The sequence below is a fragment of the Aedes albopictus genome, chromosome 1 (assembly GCF_035046485.1).
Source record: "Aedes albopictus strain Foshan chromosome 1, AalbF5, whole genome shotgun sequence".
In the NCBI taxonomy this organism is placed as follows: domain Eukaryota; kingdom Metazoa; phylum Arthropoda; class Insecta; order Diptera; family Culicidae; genus Aedes; species Aedes albopictus.
Genome location: NC_085136.1, coordinates 14,590,025 through 14,613,442, shown reverse-complemented (window position 1 = coordinate 14,613,442; position 23,418 = coordinate 14,590,025). Strand labels below are relative to the sequence as shown.

General features: G+C 38.2%; 1 protein-coding gene across 3 annotated transcripts in view; it reads left to right on the top strand.

Annotated features, from left to right (window-relative positions):
• The window catches only part of LOC109431126 (protein unc-13 homolog B), a 313,958-nt gene that overhangs the window by 108,252 nt on the left and 182,288 nt on the right, over positions 1-23,418 (top strand). The gene's annotated exons all lie outside the window — the stretch shown is intronic.

Below are 23,418 nucleotides of genomic sequence, written 5' to 3'. Positions count from 1 at the left end.
CGAAAGTTTTCTTTTCAGAACCTTCCTTCAGAAAATTTATTGACATTTAATTCAGAAATTTCTCAAGAATGTTCTTTAGAAATCCTTTCAGAAACTTCTTTAGGATTTGTTTTCGTCATTTTCTCCTAAAGTTTGTCATTAAATTCTTCTAGAAATTGCTTAAAATCCATCTCAAGGATTTCTTCCAGGCATTCTCCAGGGATTCCTCCTGGTACTCCTCCAACGATTGTTTCTGGGATTGAAATTTGTTCAGGAATGTCTTTAGGAAATTCTTTAACATGCCTTTAGAAATTCCTTCAGATTACCCTTGAAAAATTATTTCAATTTTTTTAGGAATGGGAATGGAACCCATCTTAAGCAAAATGCTCCCATTTTCGTCCTAACTTTAAAAAAGCTGATGATCACTATTTGATTTGCTTTCTATTTTTCTAATATTCTTTAGGATTGACCATGCTTGATAATGAAAAGAACGGAAACATTCAGTGCTTAAATCGTCTGTTTTAGAATAGGATGAGGATAGGTACTCATACCCTAATTTCTTGAATATCTGAAAAATTCCTGAAGGAATCTCTAAAAGAATCCCAGGAGATATTTCTGAAGCAAACGCAGGAAGAATTCCAAAAATAAATTTTCTAGACAATTCTACGGTAACTCCTGACGAAATTTTACAAACGATTTCTGGAGGAAAATTTTGGAAGAATTTTCAAAGGAGTCGCTGAAAATTCTTAAACAATCTAAAAATAAAAAAAAATAAAGGAAAAAATTCTGAGGTTTTCGTTTAGAGGTTCCGCCAGAGCATTTTTTTAAAAATGACCCTTTTTCATGAAAATTCTCAAAAAAATATATTTTGAATTAATATATCTTTTATAGAGAAATGGTGCATATGAAGAATACTATCAGATAAATCTTTCATGGTTGAAAATAAAAAATAATACATGTTTTTTTAAGTAAATTTTGATAAAAAAAAATGTTAAAAAATAGACCATTCACCAGCCCTGGCGAAACCTTTAAACGATTTTTTATAAAATCGAAACGTTCTACAAAAATACTTCAAATATGTGTATTTTTCGTTTAAGGACAAACGTCTTGAAATCCCACTTCAACAGTGCATCAGAACTTCAGACGCACAAATCTCAAGAAGCAAGCTTCAAACAACAGTGCATTTTATTATTCTGTTGTTGCTCACTTGTAATAAGCTTAAAATAAGCAGATCAGGTGCGCTGGTACTGTTTACGAAGATATTTGTGCGCTCAAAATCGTGAGTAGGTGCAAAAGTCGGCCATTGTGGCGGCCATTTTAGGATACTTCCAAGTCTATCCCTAAGGGTTGAGCACCTTGACTTTTCGAACATCGATTTTTTTTTTTGGGACAACCTACCGTTGGTAGGTTGATACAAATATAAAAAAAATCTAGAGAAATTTCTTCCCAAAATTTATGAACAATTTTCTGAAAGTGTTTCAGGAGGAAATCGAGGATGCAATTTTAAAGAAATCTCTGAAATGTCTGGAGAAGCTCCTAAGCTTTTGTAAAAAATTCTAGACAAATCTCGAGAAATTTCTTAAGGGTTTTCTGTAAAACTTTCCAGGAATTGTTTCTAAACAAATTGCTGATTTTCTCAAAAATATCCTTAGAAAAAAAACAGGAGCAATTTCTGGTGAAATTCATGAAGAAACTCATGAAGGAGTCTCTATGTTTTTTGCAGAAATCTTTGGAAGAAAATCTGCTGGAATCAAGCCCGTGCTCCAGGGAGGGGTTTTGCGGGTTTTACCCCTCCCATTGCCAATGTTCTATACACTAGGTCATTGACAGAGGAAGTTCTCAGAGAATAATTGTGGAAGTGCTTATAGAACACTGAGCTGAGAAAGCAGGCTTTTTCCCAGTTGGTGCACTATGCCAAGAAGAAGAAGAATCCCAATGATGTATAATGATCAAGATGAAACTTTGTTCCCAGGTAAGACCTGATTCCAAGACTCTGCCTCGATTAAGCCCAAACAAGTGCAGATGTAATGCGACGTTGCATTATGTAAATCTCAGATACAGCTCACAAAGATCGCATCGCGTCCTAAACGAGCAGAGTTTTCACACCGTCGTCGTCGTCGTCGTCGTTTCCAACAAACACAACTCCTTTCAGTCAGTCAAGCGCTGCCAAGAGGCCTCCGGAGGCACAAACTTTTCTGTGAATCTGTGCTGCAGCACAGGTACACCTGTAGACCAAGAGGACAGGCGTTCCGTCACCGGGTAAATCCGCACCACACCCTCACGCGCAGTAATGAATTCATAATTTCACTCATTATCTCGACCGTTGTATCTCGTAGGAAAAGTGCCATTCCGAAAAGAGGGGGGGAACAGGGAGGAGCTCGCTTGCACACAAAGTAGGTTCCCCCGCGTCCTGTATACAAGGAGGTGCGAGGCAAACAAAACTAATTATTCGCAGTAAACGATGTTCTCATATTCCAAGCCGGCCTTTCAGCACGCCACTTTGAGATGGCGAGCAAGAAGCAAAAAAATCAGTGAATTCATTTCAGATGGAGGGGGTTTATTTTTGTAACCCACAGAATACAAACTTATGACAAAAGGTTAAAAAAAATGAGTTCAATTCTTGAATTCTTGGAATTCTTGAATTCTTGAATTCTTGAATTCTTGAATTCTTGAATTCTTGAATTCTTGAATTCTTGAATTCTTGAATTCTTGAATTCTTGAATTCTTGAATTCTTGAATTCTTGAATTCTTGAATTCTTGAATTCTTGAATTCTTGAATTCTTGAATTCTTGAATTCTTGAATTCTTGAATTCTTGAATTCTTGAATTCTTGAATTCTTGAATTCTTGAATTCTTGAATTCTTGAATTCTTGAATTCTTGAATTCTTGAATTCTTGAATTCTTGAATTCTTGAATTCTTGAATTCTTGAATTCTTGAATTCTTGAATTCTTGAATTCTTGAATTCTTGAATTCTTGAATTCTTGAATTCTTGAATTCTTGAATTCTTGAATTCTTGAATTCTTGAATTCTTGAATTCTTGAATTCTTGAATTCTTGAATTCTTGAATTCTTGAATTCTTGAATTCTTGAATTCTTGAATTCTTGAATTCTTGAATTCTTGAATTCTTGAATTCTTGAATTCTTGAATTCTTGAATTCTTGAATTCTTGAATTCTTGAATTCTTGAATTCTTGAATTCTTGAATTCTTGAATTCTTGAATTCTTGAATTCTTGAATTCTTGAATTCTTGAATTCTTGAATTCTTGAATTCTTGAATTCTTGAATTCTTGAATTCTTGAATTCTTGAATTCTTGAATTCTTGAATTCTTGAATTCTTGAATTCTTGAATTCTTGAATTCTTGAATTCTTGAATTCTTGAATTCTTGAATTCTTGAATTCTTGAATTCTTGAATTCTTGAATTCTTGAATTCTTGAATTCTTGAATTCTTGAATTCTTGAATTCTTGAATTCTTGAATTCTTGAATTCTTGAATTCTTGAATTCTTGAATTCTTGAATTCTTGAATTCTTGAATTCTTGAATTCTTGAATTCTTGAATTCTTGAATTCTTGAATTCTTGAATTCTTGAATTCTTGAATTCTTGAATTCTTGAATTCTTGAATTCTTGAATTCTTGAATTCTTGAATTCTTGAATTCTTGAATTCTTGAATTCTTGAATTCTTGAATTCTTGAATTCTTGAATTCTTGAATTCTTGAATTCTTGAATTCTTGAATTCTTGAATTCTTGAATTCTTGAATTCTTGAATTCTTGAATTCTTGAATCCTTGAATTCTTAAACTCTTGAATTCTTGAATTCTTGAATTCTTGAATTCTTGAATTCTTGAATTCTTGAATTCTTGAATTCTTGAATTCTTGAATTCTTGAATTCTTGAATTCTTGAATTCTTGAATTCTTGAATTCTTGAATTCTTGAATTCTTGAATTCTTGAATTCTTGAATTCTTGAATTCTTGAATTCTTGAATTCTTGAATTCTTGAATTCTTGAATTCTTGAATTCTTGAATTCTTGAATTCTTGAATTCTTGAATTCTTGAATTCTTGAATTCTTGAATTCTTGAATTCTTGAATTCTTGAATTCTTGAATTCTTGAATTCTTGAATTCTTGAATTCTTGAATTCTTGAATTCTTGAATTCTTGAATTCTTGAATTCTTGAATTCTTGAATTCTTGAATTCTTGAATTCTTGAATCCTTGAATTCTTAAACTCTTGAATTCTTGAATTCTTGAATTCTTGAATTCTTGAATTCTTGAATTCTTGAATTCTTGAATTCTTGAATTCTTGAATTCTTGAATTCTTGAATTATTGAATTCTTGAATTCTTGAATTCTTGAATTCTTGAATTCTTGAATTCTTGAATTCTTGAATTCTTGAATTCTTGAATTCTTGAATTCTTGAATTCTTGAATTCTTGAATTCTTGAATTCTTGAATTCTTGAATTCTTGAATTCTTGAATTCTTGAATTCTTGAATTCTTGAATTCTTGAATTCTTGAATTCTTGAATTCTTGAATTCTTGAATTCTTGAATTCTTGAATTCTTGAATTCTTGAATTCTTGAATTCTTGAATTCTTGAATTCTTGAATTCTTGAATTCTTGAATTCTTGAATTCTTGAATTCTTGAATTCTTGAATTCTTGAATTCTTGAATTCTTGAATTCTTGAATTCTTGAATTCTTCAATTCTTGAATTCTTGTCGCAAAATCCGTTTTGCCTCCTCTAATTTGCATCCAAATCGTGAGAAACCGAGCGCCCCTCTTCATCTGAAGTACCAAACACAATTTCACCGGTCAGTGAGCAGTGAATAGCTTTGCCCTTCGCGCGCGCTCGTTTCGTGTGCCCTCGAGGACACACAACAATAGCCCGGGGGTGGTGGCGCAAAAGTGCAAGGCTACTAAAGTGCAAATTAGGTGTTCTTCCCCTCTCGCTTGCTTCGTGATTTGATGATGAGTTAAAACGCCAACAAGAACAGCCCTCCAGGCCAGATGGAAAAGTATCAGCTGACATCAAATTAGGTAAGTACCACCTTGCTTCGTTCCGAGTAGATACATATTTTCAAATTTCTGTCCCGACATCGAAAGCACTCAATTTCCCGTCACCTTCAATTCTTCGTCCACCGTCGGCCGCCTTTGGACACTAATTTAAATTTAATTGGTCTCGCTTGTCGCCCGGAGGCGGCCACCACTTTACTCCAGGTGCTCACTTTTTGCAACTAACTGTGAAACCACCCCACAACCACCGACCGGCGACCATTCGACACCGTTGAAATATTTCGTTCGTGATTAGGTCGCTATTTTTTCCACCTTCCTGCCCCTCTCAGTAGTCGTTGATTCGATTGAAGTAGCTACCTTTAACGCACAAGTTGTAGTAGGCCGGAGGAAAGGACTCACATCTTAGTAGTCGGTCAGTCAGTGGGCAGTTAGTGCTAAACTCCACATTTCACATTCTCGCCTTCTTTGTTTCGCCAGCCACCTCTACACATCTACACCTACTGAAGGAGGGCGGTGTACCTGTACACAGGAAGGTAATCATTTATTCATTTGGGTAGATCCGGTTTGATTGTGGTCGCGCTTTCAGCTGTAATGTGATCAATCCGGACGACGGTGGAAGGTACGGTGGGACGGGTCCATGCTGGATGGGAAAATTTATGTGGGGCATGTGTGGTAAACAAACTCGTTAAGCGGTGGAGAGTTGTGGAGGGAAAATTCTCTGGAATAGAAGTGATTTCAAAGCGGGAAATCGTTTTAATAATTTGTTTGGAGAAAGTGGTGAAAAGGCCTTGATGAGAACAATACTGTTCGGTAATCAGAAATCATATCTGTGGTCCTTCTAGGTCTTTTTTAAACACCTGAAATCTCCAAAGAGGTGCAATGAACAATACAGACTTGATGCCACAAATTCGTCTACTCTCAGAAATGTAGATCTGAAGTCCTGAACTCTAAGGTGGTATAGCTGGCCTTGATTACCCCGAAAGATTCGTGACTGATCATTGTGATCCCGAAGGGCTACTGGATCCTACTTGGTTATGTTACATTACTGGTTTCGAGGTGTTTCAGGAGGTTTCCGAGGGCTTTTAGGAGGCTTCATAGGCTCTGTGGTGAGCTTCACGATCATTTCAGAAAGATTTGAGAGTTGTTTTAAAGCGTTTCAATGCGATTCAGGACGTGTGAGAGGTGTTTTAGGGGGCTTCGGATGTTCTCAGGCTAGTTTCACAGAGGTTTTATGGGGGTTTCATAAACGTTCCAAAGCCTTTCAAGGCATTCAAGAGCGTTTCATGAGGTTTCAGAGAGATATTAGGGGGCTTCAGAGGCTCTCAGGTAAGTTTTACGGAGATTTCATTGGGGATTTCTGAAGTTTTTCTTTTAGGATTTCTGGTCCTCTCTAATGAGTTTCATGGAGACATTCAGAGGCGCTTCAGAGCGTTTCAAGGCGTTTAAAGGAGTTTAAGGATGTTTCAAAGCGGTTTTGAAGAACTTCAGAGGCTTTCAGGTGAATTTCATGGAGGTTTCAGAGGCGCTTCGAAACATTTTAAGGCGTTCCAAGTCGTTTTATTACGTTTCAAGGCGATTCTGGGCGTTTCAGGAAGGTTCAAGGAGGTTTTAGGGGGCTTCACAAGCTTTCAGGTGAATTGCAAGGAGGTTTCTTGAGGGTTTCAGAGGTGTTTCAATGCATTTCGATGCATTTCAGAGCATTTCAGGAGGGCTTCAGAGACTCTCAGGGGATTTTCACGGTGATTTCGTGAGGGTTTCAGAGGCATTTCAATGCGTATAAAGGCGTTTCAATGCGCTTCAGAAGGTTTCAGGGGGTTTTAGGGGCCTTCAGAGACTCTCAGTTGAAATTCACGGAGGTTTCGTGTTTTGAAGCATTTCAATCATTTCAGAAAGGTTTGAGAGATGTTTTAAAGCGTTTCAATGCGGTTCAGGACGTGTGAGAGGTGTTTTAGGGGGCTTTGGATGTTCTCAGCCTAGTTTCTATGGGGGTTTCATAGACGTTCCAAAGCGTTTCAAGGCGTTCAAGCGTTTCATGAGGTTTCCGAGAGATTGTAGGGGGCTTCAGAGGCTCTCAGGTATGTTTTACGGAGATTTCATGGGGGATTCCTGAGGCATTTCTTTAGGACTTCTGACCCTCTCTAATGAGTTTCATGAAGATATTCAGAGGCGATTCAGAGTGTTTCAAGGCGTTTAAGGGCGTTTGAGGAAGTTTCATACCGATTTTAAAGGGCTTCAGAGGCTTTCAGGTGAATTTTATGGAAGTTTCATGGAGGTTTCAGAGGCGCTTTGAAACATTTCAAGGCGTTCCAAGGCATTTTAATACGTTTCAAGGCGTTTCAGGGCGCTTCAGGGAGTTTCAAAGAGGTTTTAGGGGGCTTTGCAGGCTCCCAGGTGAATTTCAAGGAGGTTCCAAGGCGTTTCAATGCATTTCGATGCGTTTCAGAGCATTTCAGGAGGGCTTCAGAGACTCTTAGGAGATTTTCACGGTGATTTCGTGAGGGTTTCAGAGGCGTTTCAAGGCGTTTAAAGGCGTTCAATGCGCTTCAGGAGGTTTCAGGGGGGTTTTAGGGGCCATCAGAGACTCTCAGCTGAAATTCACGGAGGTTTCGTGTATTGTATTGTGTTTTAAAGCGGTTCGCGGAGGTTTCGCATTTCAAAGGGTTTCAAGGCGTTTCAATCCGTTTCAGGACATTTTATGAGGTTCCAGGCATTTCAAGGTGTTTCTAGATGTTTCAGGGCATTTCAGGGCGTTTTAGGAGCTTTCCTAGGGGTTTCAGAGTATCGCAGGTGAATTTTCCAGAGATTTCAGGAGGGTTCCAGAGTGTTAGTAGATCAGATGTCCAAATCTTCAGGAAGTTTTCAGATACTTCTATACAATAATGGAACTTCCCAAGTAACACAACTTGTTATATAACTGTTAAAATTGCACATTTCATACTAGTTCTGTTGTATTTTTCTAGCATTATTTACTTAATATGAAACACTTATATAATCAAAACAGCGCAAAAAATGGCGGCTTATACAACATCTTATAAGCTATATAAGATGTATCCTAATACACTTATAGTGCTAACATATTTATCTCTTGAATGGTAATTAGTTGTAATGAAGTTTGTTGTAGTAAATGACAAGTTGCAAATACTTATATAATGCATCCTCTTTAACTTGTTGTAATAAGGCAATTTTCAAGTAATACAGCTGGCAGAATACAGTTATATTACATACCATTTCCATTTGTTTGAACTAAGCGATATGACGGTATTATAACTTTAGATTCCCACCAATCATACACAATGCCAAACGGACTACATGAAAGCGTACTTCATGTAAGATCGAAAAAAAAACAAAAACAAAAAATAAAAGCAATACATGACTTGTCAAGCTGAAAAATGATTTCAAGTCAAGAAGATTATGTTCGGGTATACTAGCTAATAAACTATTTGGGAAATAAAATTATGAAATGGGTTATACTCAGCGGCAGTAGTTTTGTTTCACCTGCGCTGCTAGATTTTTGGTGAAACTTTTGGTTTTACTCCATCAAAATTGAACCGCCTCACAGCCGAACTAAAAAATGCCATTATAAATAATGAAATTTAGAGAATTTGCCTTCAAACCCACTCGAAAAGCAATATGGCAGCTTATATGGCAGCTTTTCAGGAGAATTACAGTATCGATCAAAAATATCACTAATATTCAATTTTGAACCATGATTATAATTTGATCAATTACTCTGTGTTGGTTATGCCACAAGTAAGATTGAAGTATTTTAAAATTAAAGAAAATATTGTTTTTAGAATTATAAACAAATAAAGAGAAATAAGACTGTCTATTTATAACAATTTTTTTATTTGTGTCTTCATATTTTTGGCCAGCACTGTCACCTGACTAATGTTTTGGTGGAACTTTAACGCGGCGCAGAAAATTTCTTCAGATCTTAAGCACTGGTTATAAACAAGTTGAATTTACGCAAAAATTTCATCACACGAGCAACTCGACAAAAATTTGATTATACATTTGTAGTAAACTGTAAAAATACATCTGGACAGCGTATTTTCAACATACTTAAACTTTATTCATATTTTTGTTATTTTAAAAGTAATTACGACACCGAAATAACTTATATACAGCTAATCTTTTGACAAAGGTAGCTGTCAAATGTCAAAACATTTTCACTAATAATCTGCTGGTGACGTTCTTTTTTTTTATCTTTATTATCGAGACTTTCAGCCCGAGGCTGGTTCGTCTCCAGGTGACGTTCTTGATCGCGGATTGTAGTTTTCTCGAGATTCCGGGAGGCTGAAAATGTATCCGACGAAGCATGCCGAATCTGTGAGACAGGATCCAGGTAAGACATCCACCTGCAGGGAGTTAGGATGGATCATCCGTCAGCAATCATAAGCAGTGCCGGTATTCACGATGGCGCCTAGACAGCACCGTGTGGAAGAAGGTTACATTTCCACGGCGGTCAGAATGCAGGCTCCGCAGCATTGCTCCAAAAAATAGGACCAGGATATGTTCATAAGTTTGATGTTGGTGCACCCAAGATGCTGCTGTTTTGACGTCAGTCTGTGAATGATTCGTTTGGGAAGAGATCGTTCGTCTATCAAGGCTTTACGAAAAACGCCATGTGAACATTGAAATTTAGAAGAAAGCGACCGACCGTGTCCGCTTGTAGTGTGTTTTCCTAGTTCTAGTTAGTTCTTCTCAAAAACTGTGTTGGTACTTGATCTTACTAGAGGTCGATCAGACCAGTCAACTTGAACCGCTTACCGCTTAAATTTAGATTGATATCGTGAGCAAATCCAATTATATTTAATGTTAAAACTATGATATTTAAATGGAGATTCAACACATTCCATACGTAATTAAGCCAAATTAAAATTTCATTCTGTTTGTTTTTGGCCGACTAATTTACTACTTTTGAATAACATAAGAAGTTTTCTGATCCACCAATAGTACAACTATAATACATCTTCTGCAATTTTTATTTCTGAAGATGTTTTCTGTGTTACTTGGGTTAACACTCAATAGAACATAGATGCCTGTGAGTATGAACCTCATTCATAATGTCCTTGGATACAACTAGTAGCTCTCGTAGATTCGATGATCTTTACTCAAGGAAGTTCTTGGAGATCCTCAAAGAAGCATTGAACTCACCATTTGATAAACCATAGGTACCTGAAGCCATGTGAGTATGAACCTTAGATACTAGGCTCTTGCAGACAAAAAAATACGTTAATAGATCCGACGACCCATACTCACGGGCGTTTTTCGAGTTCCTTAAACAGCTAATGAACTCTTCACTTGACAGTAGTTGCATGAGGCTATGCAAGCATAAACTTCATTCATAAAACTCCAGTAAATCACTGATTACGCTTGTAGATCAGATGGCCTAAACTCCAACGAGTTCTCGGATACTCTTAAGCTTTTAACTCTTGAATACGCCGTTAACGCCCATTACACAGCGCAATATTTTTTTTCATAATTTTACTATTTAAGCTACCCAAACTGGTTCCGCTTCCGTCGCGTCAAATATTCTGAATTTTCTTATAAAAATAGTTTGCCATTTTGGACCCGAGACCAAGTACACAATTAGACACCTTTAAAATAGTTTTAGAAAAAACTACAATGATGAAAAGTACTTAAATTCCGTCAATTGGCGCCAAAGAATGAAGACTCCTCTGGAGTATTCTATTGAAAAGCCTCTAGTAGTTTTTTATTCAACAGCCTCTAACGTCTTCAAAAACTCCCCCAGTAAGTTTTTCAGAAAACTCTCCAGAAATCCTTTGGAAAAATATTCCACGGATTCCATCAGCAATTCTTCCAATGATTCCTTTAAAGATATCAGAAAATCATAATTCTTTCAGAAATTCTTCAAGTCATTACTTAAGAATTCTTCAAGGATTCCTTCATAAAAAATCTCCAAGAATTGATAAGGAAAGTCTTTTTCATGATATTCTTCCAGAAGAGATTTTCGAAATTACCCCTAGGAGTTTCTTCATGAATTTCTTCTGAAGTTCCTTCAAAAAACTTATCCACAAATAATTGCTTCTTCATACAATCTTCCAAGGATTCTTTCTAAAGTGCTTTCAGTGTGTCTTTCAGAAATTTGTCCAAGGTTTTTCTTAGAAATTATGCCATGGACGCCTCCACATATTTCTCCAGGGAATCTTTCAAAAATTTTCAAAGCGATCCCTTCAGAGTTTTTCACTCAGGTTTTTGTTTCAGAAATTCTTCAAGTGATTTCTGCAAAATAATCGTACAGGTATTAGCTTACGAACTCTTCCAGGGATTCCTTCCATAATCTTTCCAGGAATTGAAATGGAAATTCCCGAAGAAATGTCTTGGAATGGAACTCCTGCAGTGATTCTAGCTTGATTTCCTCCACTGATTCCAGCAGGAGTCCCCCCCCCCCCCCCGGAGATACTTGCAGGAATTCATACAAGTTTTTTCCGGGTATTTGTCTATGTTCTTCTTCTCCTCCTTCTTGGCGTTACGTCCCCACTGAGACAAAGCCGGCTGCTCAGCTTGGTGTTCTATGATCACTTCCACAGTTATTAACTCCTCTGCCACTGACCATTTTGTATGTCTATATCGTGAGGAACGCACGAAGATGCTCTATGCCCAAGCAAGTTAAGGAAATATCCATTACGAAAAGCTCCTGGACCCGACACCCTCTGCATGGTCATGCTGAATACCGACGCCTTTACAGCTACCCACGTACATTGTATTGCATGAAAAAAATGGACCCGGAAATCCGGATACCCAAGATCTGGAGGCATACCCAAGATGATCGGGCCGGTCCAACCGATCCCGATAGATAATGGGCTCCTGAGTTGAATGAGCCAAACATGTTTAAAATCGGTGGGAATTACACGAAGATATGATCATTTCAATTTCCTTGGTACACAGAAACTCTGCCGGGATTCTACGGGTGTTTTTTGCTGGCCACGCAACGGTTAATGATATCTTCCCTAGAAACCTCCTTTGATTCTTTTTGCAGCACCCTTAAACCACCAATGGTCTTCTTAAAACCTGCAGCAATCTGCCTTTCTCCCCCAAAAGCTCCCTTGCCTCAACCTAAGAAGGTTATGGGTAGCGAGGGTAGTACCGAGGGTTCAGAAGGCTATCAAGGAGGGTTCAAGATGGTTTTGTTCGGGGTAGGAGAATAATCAGAAGATTAACAGGGGCTCTGGCTTGAGCTGCCCCAATCCAAGGGGGTTTCAGAGGGGTTTCAAAACGGTTCCAAGGCGTTGAAATGCGTTTCAGTGAGGGGTCTCAGTGGAGTTTCTGAAGGCTAAGGGGACTTGAGCAGGGGTATCAAAGATTTAAGCTGTTAACTTTAGTGATACTTCAAGGCGTTACTATAGGTTTCAGAGGATAGAGGTGAAGCCATTTGAGGGCGTTTCAGGGGCATCAATGGATATTTACAGTCTCTCAGGAAACTTTCAGGGGAATTTTGGAGACATTTCGAGGTGCTTCAAGGCCTTTCAGGGCACTTCAGGACGTTTCAGCAGTTCTTGTAGCTTTTAGGGATCTTAGCATGCTTTTAGGTCAACTTCAGGAGGTTTTCAGAGATGTTTCAAGGCTGTTCAGGTATGTAGTTGCAGAGAAGAGTTCCCGAAAGTTTTTGGAGTTTTAGGGGTCTTTCGATGCGCTTCAAGGTCGTTTCAGGGAGGTTTCACAAGGGCTTCTATACGTCTCGAGGCGTTTCTGCAAGTGTCTAGGCATTTTAAGGCTTCCAATAGAGTTTCAGGATCAGGAGATATTTAAAAAGTTTTAGAAGGGTTCAAGGCTTTTCAGGGTGTATTGAGGGAAACAAAATCATTCCTATAGTTTCAAAAAGACTTCACAGGCTTTCAGATTTCATTCAGAGGCATCTCAAGTCGTTTCAGGGAGTTTCAGTAGGGCCTCAAGGCATACCACACTTATTACACTCATAGATCCGATGACCTATACTCAAAGAGGTTCAAGGAGACCTTATAAAACAGATATTAAACTCATCATTTGGCATAATTTCATGCTTAATGAGCTGATGGTCTATAATTTTGGGAGCTATCGGATTCGTTTGAACAGTTATTGAACTCATAGCCAGATAAAATATAGTCGTATGAACTCATGTGAGTATAAACCTCATTGATGATACAAACTGCGACTCCACATGCTATGCAAGTAGATCCAATTTAATTATGATCAAGTTAGTTTTTGGGAACTCCCTCATCTCTCACTCCTGAACGCACCCAAAACTTCTCTTAACTCTCCATGCTGTTTCTATCACGTAAAACTAACCTTATACCGAATCTCAAGCACTCTAGCTACTCTGAGCATAACCAAATTCTATTTAGCTAATGTTACCTTAATGGTATAAGAAAGACGGCTCTAGGGTCACAGGTGAATCTGTTTTTGTCAGATAGGACGTATTGTGGATAGTTTGACACCAGGAATTCCTACCGAAGAGAAAGTAAGCGTCACTGTTTGGACTTTCCTAGGACTTTCTTTACAAATTACTACAGAATTTATTGAAGATTTCCTTCTGAAATGTTTACAGGATTCCAGGAAGCTCGGAAGTTACTTTACAAATTTTCCAAGAGTTTTTTTTTTTGAGAATTGCCATAGCATGCTATTCGGAATTCTTTGAACAATTGTTTGGAGCATTTATTCACGAATTCCCAAAGAAAATCTTTCAGCAACAGTTCCAACAGAATTTTTTTAATAGTTCCAAGGAAGCCAACAGAAATTCCTTCTGGAATTGCTTTGAGAGTTTTTTCAGCGGCTCCTGAAAGACTTGCTTCGGCAACAGTTCCTATAGTAAATCTTCCATGAATTGCTCCCAAAGTTCGTACAGGAATTCTTTTAAGAGTTATATTTTTATTTTTCTAAAATGAACTCCAGAAATTCCTGCAGTAGTTGATGCATGAAGTTTCCAAAAGTTTCTTTAGAAGTACTTTTTGGAATTTACCTAGAAATCCCTAAAAGATCAACTACTAATCAGCTCATTCAAGAGTTGTTCTAGGAGTTTCCTCCAGAAGTTTTTTCAATAATTTCTCTAGAAATACCCTCTTTGATTTGTCTAAAAAAATCTTCCTAAATTGAGAAAGAAAATAAATATCCAGAGAAAATTTTAGACAAACATCTTAAGGAATTCCTTTTATTAACTTAATGTGAAAATCCTCGAAAAATCTCTGAAGGAATCTCTGGAGGGAACTCCTTGAGAATCTCAAGTATTTTTTTAGTTCCTGCGATAAATTGAGGGGAACCATTCGAATTGCCCTAGAGGATTTGAAACATCCCGGGGAATTCCTGCAGGAACTTCACCAGAAATTGCTGGGATTTTTTTTGAAAAACTGAAAAATTTTTACTAAAAAAACTGAATAATTCGAAAAATTATTTGAATGCAATCCTGAAGACCTGATTCAAGATAATTCATTATGATTTTTAGAAAGTTCTTGAGGTTTTTAAAGGTAAATCAACGGATCCTTCTGATATATCAGTGAAGGGAAATTTGAAAAATTCATATTCAAGGCACTGGAAAACCATCTATGGAATCCCATTGATTCAAACTTCACTCTGGAACTTTAGCAAAAAATTATAGGAAAACTTTTTACTTTTAGAGGTTTTGGAATATGGTAATGTAGGAATTTCCCAATAAACTCCTCCAGATTTTTTTTTTGAAAAACTCCTACAGAAATTCTAGGAGAAAATTATTGAAGAACTTTTAAAAGAACTTTAAGACTGTCTTGAGAAATTATTTAGAGGCAATTCTCAAAAACTGCATCAAGGAACTTCTTGGAAGATTGTTTGAGGTTCAATATTGAAGTTTCCTCGATACACGCATGCTATTCAAAACTGTACAGAGGGACACCTTATGATACTTCTGAAATTCATGAAGAAAACTTCGAAGAGTTTCCAGAGGGAGGAAATTCTGAAGGAGCTCTGAATTAAGTTTCAATTTTTAAGAGAAGATCTTTTCATATATCTGTGAGTAAGTTTAAGTGTAGAATCAACCTATGTTAGAATGCTCAGAAATACAAACCAAAAACTGAGTAAATATCTGAAAGTTTCCCATTCAAATCCCTGTTAAAACATAAGTATAGTTCCCAGAGAAGCTTAAACAATGACTCGGAATGATTGGAAGCATTATTGTTCTGAAACTTCTAGGGTTATTTCTGAGAGATTTTATAATGATGGATTCTTGGCAATTATCCAGGAAGGGCTTTTGACAGAATCGTACAAAAATTGCCAGTCAAAATCAGGGCTGAAACTCGTCGCCGTACGACCAAAAAAGTCGACGACGAGAACGAAAACTAGATCGTCATCGTTGCTCGTTCCACATTGGATGACTCATTCAAGCCAGCGAATCGTCGTGAAGGGCTTGCGTCGTGACGAAAACAAAATCTTCATTCGCTTTGTGTCGCTCTTCGTCCAAGTGCATCTAGCCGACGGAGTCAATGTTTGCTGGTGGCAAACAAAAAAAAAAGATTTTAATAAAAAATAATTGCACCTGGAATCAAACAACGAACCTCTAGATTGCCAATCCAGCACGTTTACCAACTGAGCTAGTGAGGTTTCACATCACCGTAAGTGCCGAAATGCCAATAAAAGCTATTGCCAGTTGGCGTTCGCTTGGCCCGTCGTCGCTCATTTCCAGGGAACAAAGAGGATGACGGAAAAGTTGGTGGGTAACTATTTATGATTGAGCTTCGTCGTGACGCCCGCAGTCGGCGACGAAAAGGCTAATCGTCACCGTTGTTCTTTCGGACGAAGATTGTTTTATTGTTATCTTCACGCAGTGGTGACAAGAAGGACGATTGTCAACCCTGGTCAAAATCCTTATATAATCAGAATAACAGTATTCTGAAAATGATAGAGAAGTTCCATTACAAGCATTCAATGAGTCAGTTTCTGAATCATAGCATTATTCAATTATAGTAAAAGTAAAAGATCATCAACATAATACCTATTTTTGGACAGATGGTCCAATGTAAGTGTAGAATTAGCTAAATGTTAAAATACACGTTAATAAAAAAAAGAAAAAAAAACGGTCGAATGTAAAGGTGAGCAAAAGACATCTGGATGAATTTCCAGAAAGATTTTCCCAAGATCGAAAGGTGGAAGTATCGCAAAAGTTTTCGGCCATTTGTACTTACGACAAAATGTCGTTCGGCCATCTGTTCGAAGGCCATTTGGATGAAGGCTTGGGTGTAAAATATAATACTTTTTTTCTTCTTCTTTTTCTTCTGTATGATTCTACGTTCACACTGGAACTTGGCCGTAAACTTTACTAATTGGTCATAAATTGTTCCCAGAAATCCATTCAATTTTTCCGCACATCACTCATTTTGCGGTCCACCGCTTGCAAACCATCGCATCGTGCCTTTCTTCCTCCAAGAATGAATCGCTAGATGGTGGCATGTGTTACCGGTAGCTACTCCACAGTTTCTCCATCAACTAGCGTTAGTTTGTACCTATACAAGTCATATGGGAACTGTAGTGTGGCCTGGCTTGGCTTCGGGAAAGAAATAAAACGTTCGCTTCCCGGTAGCAGTTTCAACCACAAAGCTAAACCGATCGTCCTCGTCCCTCACAGTGGCTAACCACCACCTACCATAACGAGCTAGCAACGACGAGAACCCCACGGCCAGATGATGAAAGTGTGACGCGAAAGCGAACAAAAACGCAACGCTACTTAAGAACTGATCCCAGTGGATTCACTGTGCAGGGTGATTGGATCTTTCTGACACAAGCAGCCGTGCCTGGAAAATGCTTTTTTTTTCAGGAATAAGTGTCTTATACTTGCCTGGTGAACATCAAAACTTGCGCAGTTATTGACCTTAACCACTAAAGCAAACATTTTATAATATATTTTCCTTTTTTTATTTTTTATTTTCTAATTTCCACATAACTATTTCTAACATGTTAAACTGCGATACATTCATTGAATTATGCGGTTTCTTAACAATTTGAACGATGATTCCACGTCGAAAAAAAAACAACCTTTTTCTTACCAATTTTTTTTTTCTTTCTATATATTTTTTTTTCTTTTTTTCTCATATTTTACATGACGTTTTTTTTTTGTCAAAAATGTAAACTGTATTCCTTTAAAGAAACTGGAATAGATGAGCCTAACACACATGATAAGAAGTTACAACTTCCTCTTGACATTTTTTTCTTTTTTCTTATTTTTATTTTATTTTTATTTTTTTACTTTTTTTCTTTTTTACATTACTGTTTTTACTGTATTGTTGCGTTATATTCAAAAACTGTACAAGCTGATCCTAACACTCATGTAGAATGAGAAATAACTCTTTTTTTAGACGCTGCTCCTATACATTTTATTTTTATATATATTTTATCATTGTGCAACGTTTTTAGAAATAACTTCAAAAATTGGAAAAATTCAGAACACTCTTTCTCTTTTCGTTACTTCCGATTACCCAAAGCTACCTTAAAGAAAAAAACATCTTCCCGGAGAGTAATTACTTAATTCCTGGAGCATCGGAAAGGTAAACTAGAAGAATCTACCACCCGCCCCACTACAAGAGCTGCTCTACCTACTAGAAGAAGAAAACTAGCGTGAAAATAGACGCTAAAGCTCACTCAACCCAGGCCGCCAGGAGTGCTGTTTTTAAAAAGTCGGAGGGCGAAATGGGATTAAGGATTCGCCTTGTTGATGTTGTTGTTGTTGTTGTCGTTGCTGTTGTTTCAGCACACCTTTCCCACGGGTGGTGTTAGTTTTCTCTCTTCCTCCTCCTCCTTGACACGACCTAGCGGGTTGGTGTGGCTCACTCGGTGTCGCGCTTTAAGCAGTCAGTGGCGAGTTAGCAAGTCGATGGGTGTGGCTGCCCGAGGAAGATCTGTGCTGGGTTGCGATTAGATCTACGAATTACGACATTTTTTTATTCATCTTTATTATAGGGATTTTTAGCCCTCGGCTGGCTTATCTCTCGCATCAATCTTGTTAACACTAAGACATAAAAAAGAATACTCGGTGTGAATCTCGCATTCTGTGATGGAGCTCTTCATGAAATTAAACATAACTTTATGAATATAAATTCAAGTTTAACGTATTAAAAATTGGAAAAAAATAAAAAAAAATACCAAATTTTAACAGAAACGCGTTTTGCAACAAATTCGAAGAATTTTGATAAATCTGCACATCATCTTTTGCTCGGGTACTACCGTCAAGTTGGCCATGCCACAGGAATGGCTAATGCAAGAAGCACAAGAACCAGCTGGTGGCGCTGCCAGCAACATTACGATGACACGCGATCCCATACCTAGCTGTTGTAGGTAGGGGTAGGAACCAACTGTGAAAATCTTCCTCCTCATTTGGACTGCCCGTTGCCACCTCAGTCTCACCTCGTCACAATCTTCGCCACATTTGATGTGTGTTCTTTGTATGTCCTCTCATTGCCACCTTCTGCGAGTGATTTTATGTCAAGTGCAATTCAATTCTCTTTGGTGGACAGTAGGCGAACTTCAATGGAAATTTCAAAGGAATGATTTTTCCATAAATCATTGATATGCTTGAAGGGAGAGACAAACTTATCGAACTTAATCGGTTCTATGAATTTCTGTGAAAATGTGATTTCCAGCTTATTGCCATTCTATAGAACTAATCAATCAGTTTCCGCAATTGTGGGATTCAAATGGTCATCTTACATCAACGAGCAGTCATTTTTACCACACTTATTTGATTGAAAACTACAGATTTCAATAATCGTATCAGTTTCGTCGGGAGAACATGTTTAATGCCGATCTCTCATCTCTCATCTATCATAATCATCATCATCATCGTAATTAACTCTCATCTCTAATCTCTCCATTCTAAACTTTCATATCTTATTTCTCAATCCTAAACTTTCATCTCTCACCGATCATCTCTCATATTTCATATGTCATCTCTTACCTCCCATCTCCCATCTCTCATCTTTCATCTTTCAATTCTTATTTCTCAATTCCCATATCTCATTTCTCATCTCTCATCTCTTATTTATCTCTCGCCTCTCTTTTCTCATATCTCATCTCTTATCTCATACCTCTCATCTCTCATCTATCGACTGACATCTCTCGTGTCTGATTTCTCATCATTATCATCATCATCTCTCACCTTTCACCATAATCAAAATAATCATCATCACCATCTTTCTTCTCTTATCTCATCTATCACCTCTTATTTCACCTCGCATCTCACCTTTTATCTTTCATCTCTCTGCTTTAATTTCTCATCTTTCATTTCTCATCCCAAATAACATTATAATAATCAATTAGTCTTCTAGAGATTTCGATAACAGTCATAGTTCCTTATACCTTTTATTTTGGTTTTATAATAATTCTTAGAACCTCTTTTAGTATGTTTGGATAATTTTAAAATGTTACTCGGGATCTTTCATCTCCCATCTATTATCATCTTCACCATTTGCCATCGTAATCTCTCATCTCTCTTCTATCATCTCTTATCTCTCATTCTTCATCTTTCATTACCTTTCATTACTCTCATCTCCCATCGCTTACCTCTCATCTGTCATCCCTCATTTTCCATCTCTTATCTCTCATGTCTCATTTCTCATCTCACATTATTATCATCATCATCTCCAGGCGTGCCAACTTGGTAAAATAATTGGGAGACACAATGCCTTGATTTCTGATTTCTGTACTGTTAAAAGATAAATATCGAAAATCCACCAATTTCGTGGTAGGATTTCAAACGAATTTCTGAAAAGAATTCAAAAAAATATGGAACTCATTGGAATCCCTTCGAGGAATTTACTGGAACTCCTCCCAGGAATTTGCTGAAAATCCTCTCAGAAATTTATTGGCTTTCCCTCCAAGAAATTCACTGGAATCCCTCCTGGGGATTCACTGGAATACCTCTCAGGAATTCGTTGGAATCCCTCCCAGGAATTCGTTGGAATTCCTTCCAGGAATTCGTTGGAATTCCTTCCAGGAATTCGTTGGAATTCCTTCCAGGAAATCGTTGGAATTCCTTCCAGGAAATCGTTGGAATTCCTTCCAGAAAATCGTTGGAATTCCTTCCAGGAAATCGTTGGAATTCCTTCCAGGAAATCGTTGGAATTCCTTCCAGGAAATCGTTGGAATTCCTTCCAGGAATTTGTTGGAATTCCTTCCAGGAATTTGTTGGAATTCCTTCCAGGAATTTGTTGGAATTCCTTCCAGGAATTTGTTGGAATTCCTTCCAGGAATTTGTTGAAATTCCTTCCAGGAATTTGTTGGAATTCCTTCCAGGAATTTGTTGGAATTCCTTCCAGGAATTTGTTGGAGTTCCTTCCAGGAATTTGTTGGAATTCCTTCCAGGAATTTGTTGGAATTCCTTCCAGGAATTTGTTGGAATTCCTTCCAGGAATTTGTTGGAATTCCTTCCAGGAATTTGTTGGAATTCCTTCCAGGAATTTGTTGGAATTCCTTCCAGGAATTTGTTGGAATTCCTTCCAGGAATTTGTTGGAATTCCTTCCAGGAATTTGTTGGAATTCCTTCCAGGAATTTGTTGGAATTCCTTCCAGGAATTTGTTGGAATTCCTTCCAGGAATTTGTTGGAATTCCTTCCAGGAATTTGTTGGAATTCCTTCCAGGAATTTGTTGGAATTCCTTCCAGGAATTTGTTGGAATTCCTTCCAGGAATTCGTTGGAATTCCTTCCAGGAATTCGTTGAAATTCCTTCCAGGAATTCGTTGGAATTCCTTCCAGGAATTCGTTGGAATTCCTTCCAGGAATTCGTTGGAATTCCTTCCACTAATTCGTTGGAATTCCTTCCAGGAATTCGTTGGAATTCCTTCCAGGAATTCGTTGGAATTCCTTCCAGGAATTCGTTGGAATTCCTTCCAGGAATTCGTTGGAATTCCTTCCAGGAATTCGTTGGAATTCCTTCCAGGAATTCGTTGGAATTCCTTCCAGGAATTCGTTGGAATTCCTTCCAGGAATTCGTTGGAATTCCTTCCAGGAATTCGTTGGAATTCCTTCCAGGAATTCGTTGGAATTCCTTCCAGGAATTCGTTGGAATTCCTTCCAGGAATTCGTTGGAATTCCTTCCAGGAATTCATTGGAATTCCTTCCAGGAATTCATTGGAATTCCTTCCAGGAATTCGTTGGAATTCCTTCCAGGAATTCGTTGGAATTCCTTCCAGGAATTCGTTGGAATTCCTTCCAGGAATTCGTTGGAATTCCTTCCAGGAATTCGTTGGAATTCCTTCCAGGAATTCGTTGGAATTCCTTCCAGGAATTCGTTGGAATTCCTTCCAGGAATTCGTTGGAATTCCTTCCAGGAATTCGTTGGAATTCCTTCCAGGAATTCGTTGGAATTCCTTCCAGGAATTCGTTGGAATTCCTTCCAGGAAATCGTTGGAATTCCTTCCAGAAAATCGTTGGAATTCCTTCCAGGAAATCGTTGGAATTCCTTCCAGGAATTCGTTGGAATTCCTCCCAGGAATTTGTTGGAATTCCTCCCAGGAATTCGTTGGAATTCATCCCAGGAATTCGTTGGAATTCCTCCCAGAAATTCGTCGGAATTCCTCCCAGAAATTTGTTGGAATTCCTCCCAGGAATTTGCTGGAATTCGTTCCAGGAATTCGGTGGATTTCCTTCCAGGAATTCGGTGGATTTCCTTCCAGGAATTCGTTGGAATTCCTCCCAGAAATTCGTCGGAATTCCTCCCAGAAATTTGTTGGAATTCCTCCCAGGAATTTGCTGGAATTCCTTCCAGGAATTCGGTGGATTTCCTTCCAGGAATTCGGTGGAATTTCTTTCAGGAATTCGGTGAAATCCCTTCCAGGAATTCGGTGGAATTCCTTTCAGGAATTCGGTGGATTTCCTTTCAGGAATTCGGAGGAATTCCTTTCAGGAATTCAGTGGAATTCCTTTCAGGAATTCAGTGGAATTCCTTCCAGGAATTCGGTGGAATTCCTTCCAGGAATTCACTGGAATTCCTTGCAGGAATTCACTGGAATTCCTTGCAGGAATTTATGGAATTCCTTGCAGGAATTCACTGGAAGTCCTTCCAGGAATTCACTGGAATTCCTTCCAGGAATTTACTGGAATTCCTTGCAGGAATTCACTGGAATTCCTTGCAGGAATTCACTGGAATTCCTTGCAGGAATTCACTGGAATTCCTTGCAGGAATTCACTGGAATTCCTTGCAGGAATTCACTGGAATTCCTTGCAGGAATTCACTGGAATTCCTTGCAGGAATTCACTGGAATTCCTTGCAGGAATTCACTGGAATTCCTTGCAGGAATTCACTGGAATTCCTTGCAGGAATTCACTGGAATTCCTTGCAGGAATTCACTGGAATTCCTTCCAGGAATTCACTGGAATTCCTTTTAGGAATTCACTGGAATTCCTACCAGGAATTCACTGGAATTCCTTCCAGGAATTCACTGGAATTCCTTCCAGGAATTCACTGGAATTCCTTCCAGGAATTCACTGGAATTCCTTCCAGGAATTCACTGGAATTCCTTCCAGGAATTCACTGGAATTCCTTCCAGGAATTCACTGGAATTCCTTGCAGGAATTCACTGGAATTCCTTCCAGGAATTCACTGGAATTCCTTCCAGGAATTCACTGGAATTCCTTCCAGGAATTCACTGGAATTCCTTCCAGGAATTCACTGGAATTCCTTCCAGGAATTCACTGGAATTCCTTCCAGGAATTCACTGGAATTCCTTCCAGGAATTCACTGGAATTCCTTCCAGGAATTCACTGGAATTCCTTCCAGGAATTCACTGGAATTCCTTCCAGGAATTCACTGGAATTCCTTCCAGGAATTCACTGGAATTCCTTCCAGGAATTCACTGGAATTCCTTCCAGGAATTCACTGGAATTCCTTCCAGGAATTCACTGGAATTCCTTCCAGGAATTCACTGGAATTCCTTCCAGGAATTCACTGGAATTCCTTCCAGGAATTCACTGGAATTCCTTCCAGGAATTCACTGGAATTCCTTGCAGGAATTCACTGGAATTCCTTGCAGGAATTCACTGGAATTCCTTGCAGGAATTCACTGGAATTCCTTGCAGGAATTCACTGGAATTCCTTCCAGGAATTCACTGGAATTCCTTCCAGGAATTCACTGGAATTCCTTCCAGGAATTCACTGGAATTCCTTCCAGGAATTCACTGGAATTCCTTCCAGGAATTCACTGGAATTCTTTCCAGGAATTCACTAGAATTCCTCCAAGGAATTCACTAGAATTGCTTCAAGGAATTCATTGGAATTCCTTCAAGGAATTCACTGGAATTTTTCCCAGGATTGCACTGGAATTCTATCCAGCAAATTACTGGAACTTCTCCTAGGAAGTCACTGGAATTTCTCCAAGAATTCACTTGAATTCCTTCCAGGAACTTTTCGAAATTCTTCCCAGAATTCCACCGGTATTCATCCCAGGAATTCACTCGATCTCAGTCTGGGGATTCACAGGAGTTCTTTCCA